Consider the following 13,231-nt stretch of genomic DNA (forward strand, 5'->3'; position numbering starts at 1 on the left):
CATAGTACGTCGAACTTTGAGGCAGATGGGCTACAGCAGCAGAAGACCACACCGGGTGCCACTCCTTTCAGCTAAGAATAGGAAACTGAGGCTACAATTTGCACAAGCTCATGGAAATTTGGACAGTAGAAGATTGGAAAAACGTTGCCTGGTCTGATGAGTCTCGATTTCTGCTGCGACATTCGAATGGTAGGGTCAGAATTTGGCGTCAACAACATGAAAGCATGGATCCATCCTGCCTTGTATCAGCGGGTCAGGCTGGTGGTGGTGGTGTCATGGTGTCTTTGGGCCCCTTGGTACAACACCACAGCCTACCTGAGTATTGTTGCTGCCCATGTCCATCCCTTTATGAGCACAATGTACCCTGTAACATCTGATGGCTACTTTCAGAAGGATAATGCACCAGGTCATAAAGCTGGAATCATCTCAGACTGGTTTCTTGAACATGACAATGAGGTCACTGGACACAAATGGCCTCCACAGTCACCAGATCTCAATCCAATAGAGCATCTTTGGGATGTGGTGGAACGGGAGATTCGCATCATGGATGTGCAGCCGACAAATCTGCGGCAACTGTGTGATGCCATCATGTCACTATGGAGCAAAATCTCTGAGGAGCTTCCAGCACCTTGTTGTATCTATGCCACGAAGAATTGAGGCAGTTCTGAAGGCAAAAGGGGGTCCAACCCGTTACTAGCATGGTGTACCTAATAAAGTGGCCGGTGAGTGTAGGTCGGACAATGCAATTTCTGTGAACTCCTCAGACCGGGTAAGTTCATGTGCCCCATTGTGTTTATGATTTTTACTGTTTATTTATATTTATATGCCTTCTAGGGAAATGGGAGTCATTAGAATTTTTTGTAATATAATTGAAAAATAATAATTTATACTATTTTTCAAATCCCCTAGGATACTTTAACTACTGTTAAAGTGTGGCTGTTGACTACCGTGGGGCTGGTGCTGTGGCTACTGGCTCCTGTCGATGGCCATGCCTTTTGGCTTCTGTGTGGGGGCACTGGGACTAAATTGGCTACTGTATAGGGGCACCGTTACTATATTGGCAACTGTGAGGGGAATGTTACTATATTTGTTACTGTGGGGACATAATAGTGATCTGTAGAGTAACAACTGAACAGAGGATAGATAGAGGAGATGATGATGAAGTGAGCAACCTAAAGTTTATGGGGCACATTTACTTACCCAACCCGTCGCGATCTCCGAGGTGCATTGTTCAACGAGGATTCGGAGCTGCCACGATTCTCTAAGATCATGCGTCCAATTTCCTGCATGTGTCGCTTCCCCAGTCAGGTCTGCCGGAGTTCACCATCTTCTTCCCGGTGCATGTAAGTGCATGGCTTGCGACACCATTTTGAATGTTAAATCCCGCGTCCTAATCCGTTGGAGTGTCCATAGGCCCGCACCCCAATTTGTGGCATGAAAGTAGGCGCATTTGCAAGGAGGGGCACAAGTCAGAGAGCACTAGAGTTTGAGGCACTCTGTCCAGCAGTGTGTAGAGGAGACCTGCAAACTCTAGAGCTCTACACACACAATAAGGTCTTGATCCGAGTGGAAAGGGAATAGCAATGGTGACTAAGAATTTGATTCATTAGGTGAGGTGAGTAGAGATGTCATTAAATCCATGTCATGTATATGTGTCAGATATTAGTAGAATCTTCAAAAGTGTAGCAAAACCTAGACCCTGATGATCTAAGCACATTGTCAGCACACAGCATCTAATAGCACAGCTGGGATCCTGCAGTAACAATCGAGATTACGACTAACACAATCCCGGCTGTTTAACCCTATAGACGCCGCGGTCAAAGTGACTGCGGCGTCTATAGTGCACCGACATGACAATTGGGACCCTTCCTGCAGGGTACGAAGGTGCCATCGTTGCCAGGTCAACCCTGAGGTCCGATAAGGACCCCAGGGCTGCCTATAGTAGCAGCCTTCTAGGATCGTGCTGAATGCATAGGCTGACTATGTAATATGCTGCAATACATTAGTATTCCAGTATATTACAATGAATCAAATGATCACTTGTTCATGTCCCACCCTGGGGCAAAATAAAACAGTAAAGAAAAAACAAAAAAAAAAAAAAACAGTGCAATTAAAAAAAACCCTATTAAAAAAAAAAAGAATAAAAGTCCCCTGAAGTCCCGTCCCATGCAATAATCAAATAAAACATAAAAAAGTGAAAAAATCACCAAAAAAAACACGACATATTGGGTATCACCATGTCCGTAACAACCCGTACAATAAAATAAAAATGTCACTGAACAACGCAAAAAACGCACAAAAATGATGAAATTCTCAAAAAATTTGTTCTAGAATCTGCAAAACAAGTTAACCATAAAAAAGCCATATAAATGGGGGATCGCCGTAACAGTGATGACCCATAGAATAAAGATAACACAATATTTTTATGGAAAAAAAATGCTAAAAACCATAAACAAGAATTAATGATTTTTTTTTTAACCACCACCTTAGTGAGCGAGTTAATAAAATCTGATTATTCGCTATGAATAAGTGGATCTCATCCACAGAAAAAAAAATAATCCCCCACATGTCCAAATTACAAAGAAATAAACATTTTATAGCCTGTAAGATGTGACATTGCAGATCTGCTCTGAATGGCTAGTTCTGTTCTATGCCCGGCCGTGAGCCCATACAGCAGTCACCACCACATATGGGGCATCCTTAGACTTGGGAGACATTGGGTATAAAACTTTGTGGAGTTTTTTTGTCATTTAATACTTTGTGAAGGTTTCATTTTTGGCCAAAATTAATGTATTGTCTAAAAAAAAAAAATGACAGTTTGTAAATTAATCCTCCATCTTATTTTAACCCTTGTGAAACATCTAAAGGGTTAACACACTTCTTAAAGTTGATTTTTCAGACATTGCAGGGTGCAGTTTCTAAAATGGTATAATTTAAGGGGTTTTACTGCTGTTTAGGCCTCTCAAAGTCACTTAAAGCTGAGCAGGTGCCTCAAAATAAGGGTTTCAGTGATTTTCAGAAAAATTGCACCCAAAACTCTGGATGTCCTAACAACCTAGAAAAGAGAGAGGAGGCATAAAACCCTGAGCCGATATACAGCAGACATTCGGGAAATGCTAGCTGTAAAGTTACTGGGGTGCTATCACTATCTGCCTGAAAAGCAGAACATTTTGAACTTTGAAAATGAATAATTTTTAGAAAATTTCCTTTTTTTATCATAACTAAACATAAAAGATATCATCAAAATGTTTCTATTACTTTGAAGTACAATGAGTGACGAGAAAACAATCTCAAAATCCCCGGGATATGTTATAGCGTTACAAAAGGTAGAACCTCCTATAATGGAATACAAAAAAAAAATGGGACCAGCTCTGCACAAAATGAGGTCAGGTAAAGGGTCTAAAGGTCAATGCATTTAAAGATAGCTTAAACCACAAGAAGAAGAAAGGATACATGCCAAGTGACCAAGACAATACATTCTTTATTCATATATCAAAAAAACACCACAACACAAAAAGAGAGAATAAAAACCATTAAAAAAAAATGTGAACAATCACAGAATAATCTACCACAGGAAAACCCGACATGTGATAGTGTTAGTGATCCTGGGACCAGCAGCTCCCCCTGAAGACTAAAGCCTTATGTAACACAAAAAGATACAACAATATTATCCTATAAGGCAGTGATGGCGAACCTTTTAGAGACCAAGTGCCCAAACAACAACCGAAACCCACTTATTTAACCTGATGTGCCAAAGTGCCATTTTAAGCAGTAACTTATTGCTACCTGTTCTTCCACTTCTTTAATTGTATCAGCCCCTGATGCCACCAATACAGTTGAAACAAGTTGGGCAAATTCATTGTAGCATCTCTCCAGGGTCTCTCTGTTTAGAAAGAATGGTGGGTCCAGCATGAGGACCTCCAAAGATAATGCAGTTCTGTCCACACCTTCTCACTTTTCAAGCAGTTCCAAACAGTCAATGAAGTGTCGCTGTAAAATAGTGCTGTGCGCAGCATCTCATAAGTTGCCTGGGACTGCAGGAAGATTTAATGGATTTGTTCCTATTTGGTGAACTCTGTCCTGGGCTGATGGCCTGAGTGCCCACAGAAAGCGCTCTGAGTGCCACCTCTGGCACCAGTGCCATAGGTTCGCCATCACTGCTATAAGGGATTACACATTGAGCTAGGGAGAATGCGGTACCAATATATAATGTAAGCGGATTGCAAAAAAGTCACAAAAAAAAGGGGGGTATTTTTTGTATAGAGCATGAGAGTATGCAAGAAAAAGTAAATAAATAGATGGTACCACACTGCGCACCTAAATCAAGAGATGAGCAAGTATTACCTGTGCGGCAAACATACACACAAGAGGGAGCTGGGGATGGCCGCCTCAGACGTATCACCACCTGCTGTGGCTTCCTCAGGGGTATCTGTATGGTGTGGTGCGTCCATTTATAAAGGAAGATCCCATGTGTTGGTAGTGAGCTAAATTAGCTCACTTCCAGCATCAAGTACTCAATGTGGTGCAACAGAGAAATGTGTCCCCGTGTTCTCAATGTGGTGCAACAGAGAAATGTGTCCCCGTGTTCTCAATGTGGTGCAACAGAGAAATGTGTCCCCGTGTTCTCAATGTGGCGCAACAGAGAAACGTGTCCCCGTGTTCTCAATGTGGCGCAACAGAGAAACGTGTCCCCGTGTTCTAAATGTGGCGCAACAGAGAAACGTGTCCCCGTGTTCTAAATGTGGCGCAACAGAGAAACGTGTCCCCGTGTTCTAAAGAGTAAATAAGCCAGAAACTGGTACACTAAATGCACGCACAAAACAGGGGATGGCATAAAAACCTACATTGCAAATAAATAGATTACAAAAGTGCTATCTATAAAAATGTTCAGATCATATGTATAAAAAAAGGCACAAAATTGTATAGAGTATACATGAGAAAATCTACATGCAAAAAAGGGGGGAATGTACATAGAAAGGTTGTACAGTGAAAATAGTGTAAGATAACAATATAAAAATCAGTGTATGTGACACAATATTGTATAAAAAAGAAATAAATGAATATTAAATAGTGAACTAACCTATAGCATGTAATATACCTTATATACTCGAGCATAAGCCTAGTTTTTCAGCACAAAAAAATTTGCTGAAAACCCAAACTCGGCTTATACTCGAGTAAAAAATATATAGGTTTTAACAGGTTTTTGTGGTAAAATTAGGGGCCTCGGCTTATACTCGAGTATATACGGTACTTAAAATACTATAGAACATATAATCTATCACCCCACCAATCAACACATACATACTATCATGGGCCCATGCATCATACATTCAACCAAACAACCACCATATGCAGAATGAATCTGCATATTAGAGATAAACAACATTGGGGATCATTTACTAAGGGCCCGATTCGCGGTTTCCCGACGTGTTACCCGAATATTTCGATTTGCGCCGATTTTCCCTGAATTGCCCCGGGATTTTGCCGCACACGATCGGATTGTGGCACATCGGCGCCGGCATGCACGCGACGGAAATTGGGGGGCGTGGCCAAACGAAAACCCGACGGATTCAGAAAAACCGCCGCATTTAAAAAAAAAAAAAGTACTTCGAAAATTGCACTTACCTTCACTCAGCCCGGCTCCGTGTAATCCAGTGCGTTCTGATGCTCTCCAGCGCAGCAGCGACACCTGGTGGACGTTGGAGGAACTACCTTTTTTTTTTTTCTTTTTTTAAGAAAATTTTTATTAATACAACTCACAAATACATAATCTCTTAACCATTATACATATTTAAATCCCATATAATACCAGATACATAAAAATTCCATATATCCAACAGATTAAAGTACAACCACAAACAATCCTATACTTTTTACCAAAACACAGAGTATTAAATTCCACCTCTTTCCTTGCACCAGTGTGGTTAACCGGAAGTAATATTATATTATATCTCCCAAATTACTTTAAACAGAATACATTAGTGTCTGGATTTCAATAAACCAACCTTTTAATTAATCACCTGGAGCAACTACCTTAGTGAATCCCGGCCGGACCCGAATCCATCACAGAGAACGCACCGCTGGATCGCGAATGGACCGGGTAAGTAAATCTGCCCCATTATGTGTGATTTGATGATGTCAATATAAACTAAGTGAGTGGTTGCATGGACTACGTGCCCATAAAGTGCAAGTGCAACAATTTAAATGCAAAATTTTGTACTACAGTGAAGTAAAATGGATGGATGGGGGCGAAATAGTCAATGCCAGGTAGGATACCCACCCATGGAATGATGCTCATAGGGATCAACGGAATATAAAATGCGGACGAGACATTCAAGAACATTATTCAAATCAAAGATATATATGGATACTTATAGTATATATGGTATCAATAAAAAGGTATATCTGAGTCCAGAGTGCGCAACGAGATACAATAGGACATGGAAGGGAGGGGCCAGCAGGAGAGGGAGAGAGTCCACAAAAGAACGACTATGGTGGTCGTGAGCAAGTAGAGCCTGGTGGATTCCGTGGTAAACGAAGCAAACTGATGGGATGAATCCATTTCTGGGATGGCTGTTCAGGAATGTATCAAATAGGTGGGTGTCCAGAAGAATTTTGGAGGAATCTAAAGGAATCTAAGAATGAGTTCCCTCTTGTGTGTATGTTTGCCGCACAGGTAATACTTGCTTATCTCTTGATTTAGGTGCGCAGTGTGGTACTATCTATTTATTAACTTTTTCTTGCATACTCTCATGCTCTATACAAAAAATACCCCCCTTTTTTGTGACTTTTTTGCAATCCGCTCACATTATATATTGGTACCGCATTTTCCCTAGCCCAATGTGTAATCCCTTATAGGATAATATTGTTGTATCTCTTTTTGTGTTACATAAGGCTTTAGTCTCCAGGGGGAGCTGCTGGTCCCAGGATCACTAACACTATCACATGTCGGGTTTTCCTGTGGTAGATTATTCTGTGATTGTTCACATTTTTTTTATGGTTTTTATTCTCTCTTTTTGTGTTGTGTTTTTTTGATATATGAATAAAGAATGTATTGTCTTGGTCACTTGGCATGTATCCTTTCTTCTTCTTGTGGTTGAACTTCCTATAATGACACAGGGCAGATTTTAAAAATCAGGCCTTGTCCTAAAGGTATAAAATGGCTTGGACCTGAAGGGGTTAATAAACCTTTTTTGTATTTATTGTTTAGTAAATGGGCTTCCTATGTCTATATATAAATCAATACAATTAATTAAATAATTTTAGGTACAAAAAGGTTGATATAAAGAGAACCTGCCATGCACATCAACCCACTCAAAATAAATACTTCATTAAAAACCCTTAAAAAAAAAAACCCTATTGCCCTTATCCCTAAATGGTTCCCTTTCATAGCTGCAATATTAAAAAATCTGTATGTAAACTTATATGTAACTCACCTGATGTGAGTGCAATGATATTGATGGGGTCTTATGTAGATTAGTGATGTGTCATTCGCGAATGAGCCGGCTCCCCTCAGTGAGCCGATGGCTCACTTAAGCACACCCCAAACATTTAACTACAGACTTAAACAGCTCCCTTTAGGCCCCTTCCACACTGCCGTTTTTCATGCGCGAGTTCTGCGCGTGCATTTGACGCGCAGAACTTGCATTGCACTCTGTCCCATTGTATTCAATGGGTCTTTCTTCATTAGCGTTGGTTTTCACGCGCGTGCTTGCGTTTGTTTTCACGCGCGTCAAAATGGCAGCATGCTCTACTTTTGCGTGTCACGCGCGTTTTTCACGCCCCATTCAAGTCTATGGAGATGCATCAAGAACGCATTGCACTCGCAATCATTGCAAGTGCAATGCGAGTGCAATGCGTTTTAAACGTAAGGGTTGCTAGGTGACCAGAATAACAGTATTTCCCCTGCTCGCGAACGATCATTTAATTAAAAAAACACAATGAAGAACAGTGAAGAATAGAATAAAAACAGTGAACACAGGATCATTTAAGAGAAAAACACAGTGCAGAACACAGTGCAGAATAGATTACAGATGTTCGGCACATCTGCTTACTTGTCGGGAGATACGCGCGGAACGGTGCGAATAAAATAGCATGTGAAGAACAATATATATGTGTGTGAAGAACACATTGCAGATGTATTTAAACATCTGCAATGTGTTCTTCACACACATATATATTGTTCTTCACATGCTATTTTGGGCGCACCGTTCCGCGCATATCTCCCAACAAGTAAGCAGATGTGCCGAACATCTGTAATCTATTCTGCACTGTGTTCTGCACTGTGTTTTTCTCTTAACCCCTTAGCGCTCTGCACCGTAGCTGTCCCGCGATTAGCGCTCAGCGCAGTACAGCTACTGCGCAGAGCCGATGCCGGTTCAGCGCTGTATAGCAGCCGAACCGGCATCGTTAGCCGCGGGATTTCAGCGGTAATTTACCGCTGACATCCCCGGCTAACACCCGCGGTCGGAGTGGGCTCCGATCGCGGGTGTTTAACCCGTTAAATGCCGCGGTCAATGCGACCGCGGCATTTAACCTGCCTTCTGGGGGTCTTTACCCCACGATCGGCCCCCCCGCACCGTTTTCGGGGGGGGCCGATCGCTGTTTTGGCTCCTCTGGGGTCCGATCGGGACCCCAGAAAAGCCTGGAGGGTTTACCTTTAAGATGGCGTCTGTGACGTCATCTCAAAGGCAAAGTGTCAACCTATGCATCTGCATAGGCTGGCACTGATAATACCCTGCAATACATTAGTATTGCAGAGTATTATCAAGAACAAGCAATCAGATGATTGCTTGTTCATATCCCATGGTGGATCATGTAAAAAATGTACAAAATAATGTTTTTCAATAAAAAATTACTTTATAAATCACTAAAAATGCCCATAAGCCCCAAAACATATAAAGAGACATATAACGCTCAAAAAAGTCTAAATCATAACACAAACCCCACATATATAGTATCACCGCGTCCGTAACAATCCATAGAATAAAACTAAATAACTATTGAACCCATATGAGGAACGCCGTAAAAAAAACCGCCAAAAACCCGCCAAAAATTATGATTTTTACCTATTATATCCCACTAAAAATGCAATAAAAAGTGATCAACAAAACATATGTACTCCAGAATGATATTGTTGTAAAGAACAACATGTCCCGCAAAAAACAAGCCATCAACCAGCTCTGTCGCCAAAAACGTAACAATGTTATGCCACTTGGAAGACGGCGATGCAAAAATGATAGATTTTTCCCCACATTAGGGTTTTATTTGGCAAATTTAGTAAAACAAAAGAAAAAATATTCATGTCTGGTATCCCCGTAATGGTATGGACCCATAGAATAAAGATAACATGATTATTAGGCTATACGGTGAACACGAAAAAAAAAAAAGTAAAAAATCCAGTACAGAATTGATGCTTTTCTACTCATGACCTCAAAAAAAGTTCCAAAATTTTCAACAATAGGTGATACCAGCCCCAAAATGGTAACACTGGAAAAAGCATCTCGTCCCGCAAAAAAAATGCCATCACATGGCCCAAATAACGGAAAAGCGAAAATTTTATAGCCTTCAAAAGGGGGTAACCAGAAAACTGCAGGGTGCTCCTTCCCTTCTGTGCCCCCATAACACAAGTAATGTCCACATGTGGGGGGTCGCTGCACTCAGGAGAAATTGTAGAACAAATTTTATGGTGAGTTTTCTCTTTTAATCTTTTGGAAATGTGTAAATTTTAGGACTAAATGAATGTACAACCGACAAAATTTGACCATTCTAAATTTCACCGCCATTTTGATTCAATTACTATGAAGATCTCAAGGGGTTAACAATCTTTGTAAATGCTGTTTCTGATAGCTTGAGGGGTGCAGATTTGAAAATGGGTTGGTTATATAGGGGGTTTTGTTGCTAAATATGTAAAATTTGATTTCAAACAGTATTTATCCCCAAAATAGTCAATTCCGAAAATACGGAAAATCGCTATTCGATTTGTAGGCCGCGTGACGTCAAAATAAATTATCCAAACATTTCAAAAATTATGAAAATGTAAAGTAGACAAATGGGAAATGTTATTCTGCAAGTTATTTAGATGGTAAATTTATCTGCCTGAAAACGCGGTGATTTTGAATTTCGAAAATGGCAAATTTTTCTAAAAATTCATCATTTTTTTCTTTTTTTTGTAAATAAACGCAAAACTTATCAGCCAAAATTTACCACTAAAATGAAGTACAACATGTGGGGAAAAAACAAACAAACAATCTCAGAATCGCTTTGATAAGTAACAGTGTTCAAAAGTTATTACCACAGGAAGAGACACTGGTCACATTTCAAAAAAAAGTTGCGAGCCTTAACCTGCAAACAGGCTGCGTCCTTAAGGGGTTAAATGATCCTGTGGTCACTGTGTTCACTGTTTTTATTCTATTCTTCACATCTGCTAACTTGTCGGGAGATAATATACACGGGGGAACAGTGAAGAATAGATCGCAGATGTTTGCAACTTATCAGAAGACATTATTTTTCAATTAAATAACACATTTTAATCCCAAACCATGGTCCCTTTGAAAAATGCTCGAGTCTCCCATTGACTCGCGCGTGGAAAACGCAAAAACGCTAATTACACCAAGGAAAAATGGAACAAAAACGCAGCCAAAAACGTCAGTTTTTCACGCATTGCACCCTGACGTGAAATGCAACGCTAGTGTGGAAGGGGCCTTACTTTCACCTTCAGGTGCAGTAGGAAATTGTTTACAACTTGCTGGAATGTTGATAGAGAGAGACAGACACTCCAGCAGAAAGGTGGGGACAGAGAGAGCTGGCTATGTGAAGAGTCAACCTCCAGCTGCCTTCAGGAATTGTTTTTAGGGAGTCACACGTCTCTCTCATTCATGAGGGGGCTGGGTAAGCAGTGTCAGGGTCAGTGAGGAGGTGGGGTATACAGACTGTATACTGCAGCTCTCTGCCTCCATCACTGGGACAAGGGAATCAATAAAAGTCGGCTCTAATCCCATGGAACAGGTATAAAGACATCTAACAAGTACTGTGTGTGGCTACCACGGGGTTCCCCGATGACAGGTTCTCTTTAAATAGAATATTAACATAAGGTGCATTGTAAACACAGGAATAGTTTATTAGAGTAGGAAGCATTTTTTGTCGAGCAACAGGATGGACTTCTTACTCCCCATTTAGAGAGCCTGTTAAAAATTTGAATCCCGCCCCCTTTTACCCAGTTATTTTCACATTTTTTGTATTGGGGCTATTTATGAGGGATACAGTATTGTAGGGTTCCTATCTTAAAGGGGTTGTACACCTGACCATGTTTTTTTCTGTTTATGCAGCTCAGGTATACAGAAATGATTGAAGCTTAGTTGAAATACCAGGCACTACCCAGGATCAGGAGAGGAGCGGTTTTTAGAAGAAAACAGACTTGTTTTTCAACCTCCTGACATCCCCTTTAAGTGTTCTACATAGGCCCTAATTCACCAAATGGAGACCCTACCGGTATACATGCAGTTAACCCTTATCTTGCTAGTTTACTATTCCACTCCGCCCCCTACCCTCAGTTTATCCCCTTCCTTATGCCTCCCCTTTTTGATTACAATGCACCCCCTCTTCAGATTACCAGCCCCCACCCGCAGCTTCTTGTCCTGTGTAAGGAGATGGTCATGTCACCTCCTGGCGCAAGGTGAAACGTGAAGCAGGGAGTTGGCAGCTCATTCACCATTGAGACTCCAACCAAAATTCATCACAGTCCCACTGCATCCAAAACATTTGGAAAGTACAGTATAAACAATGAAGTGTCAAATACCACTCCATTGTCCCACACATACAAATTACAGGCGGTCCCCTACTTAAGGACAGCGACTCACAGACGACCCCTAGTTACAGACGGACCCCTCTGCCCCCTCTGTATATAACTATAGTCCCAGGCTGCAATGATCAGCTGTAAAGTGTCTGTAATGAAGCTTCACTGATAATCCTTGGTCCCATTACAGCAAAAAAATTTCAATTCCAATTGTCACTGGGACAAAAATTTTTTGGGGTCTGGATCTACAATTATAAACTATACAGTTCCGACTTACATACAAATTCAACTTAAGAACAAACCTTTGGAACCTACCTTGTACTAGCTTGGGGACTGCCTGTATTTAGTATGTCAAGTGTTCATCCACTTGAGTATTTCTGTTAACAAGTAAGACAGGACACACTAGGGCAACGATGGCGAACCTTCAAGAGACCGAGTGCCCAAACTGCAACCCAAAACCTTCCTACTCATCGCAAAGTGCAAGTACAGCAATTTAACCTGAAAAAAAGATGGTTTAGTTAAGAATCAATAATATTTTGTCTTAACCCCTTAGTGACACGGCGTGGAAAGGCTCTAGTGACCGGGGCATTTTTATAGAATTTTCGTTTTAAGAGCCATAACTTTTTTACCTTAAAATTTTTTGCAGTGTTTTTTTCGGGGCATTTTTGTCAGACTGTGCACGTTCCTCTAGGCTAAAACTGCTTGCGCAGCTCTTTTCAGAAGTGTCTGCGCCGCTATTGTGTCATACGAGACGTTTTTGTGGCACAGCTGCGCTGCTTCCATGCTACACAAATTACGGGGGCGTGCTGTTGAATGATCCGACTGATTTGGACCGAGCGCCGTATTTAACTTGCAAATTGTGTCGGACCAGTGCAGGGAAGTAGTAAAGCGTCCATACCTTATGTCAAACCGCCCACTTCCTGAAAGTGACAGGTACCACGCCCCCTTTGATTCAGAAGTACACGCCCCTTTGATTTAGTCCTATTTCTCTCCATTTTTTAATAGGGTTTCTGTAATGTGAGGGTGCAGGGTTGATGTAATGTGTGGGTACCTGTATGTTGTGCAGAGTGAACCCCCCTTTTATATGATCTGTAGCAGATTCATATCATATTGGTTATCACACATAGTTTAATTTAATTTTAATTGTATATTTATCTAATGCAGTGAAGTATAAATTGAAACCCCCTATGATTCAGTCCTATTTCCCTTTCTCCTTTTTTATAGGGTGCCCTGTATGTAATGTGTTGTATGGCATGTGTAATGTGTGGGTGCAGAGTGAGCCCCCCCTTTTATCTAATAGGATGTAATGTGTGGGTGCCTGGAGGCTGTGCAGAGTGAACCCCCTTTTATCTAATGCAGTGTTCTTACTTCAAGTATAAATTTAAATGAAATTGTGTGTGATCTCACTTTATATTAACTTGGATGTAACAAATAGTT

Source organism: Engystomops pustulosus, chromosome 7 (assembly GCF_040894005.1).
Source record: "Engystomops pustulosus chromosome 7, aEngPut4.maternal, whole genome shotgun sequence".
Lineage (NCBI taxonomy): Eukaryota > Metazoa > Chordata > Amphibia > Anura > Leptodactylidae > Engystomops > Engystomops pustulosus.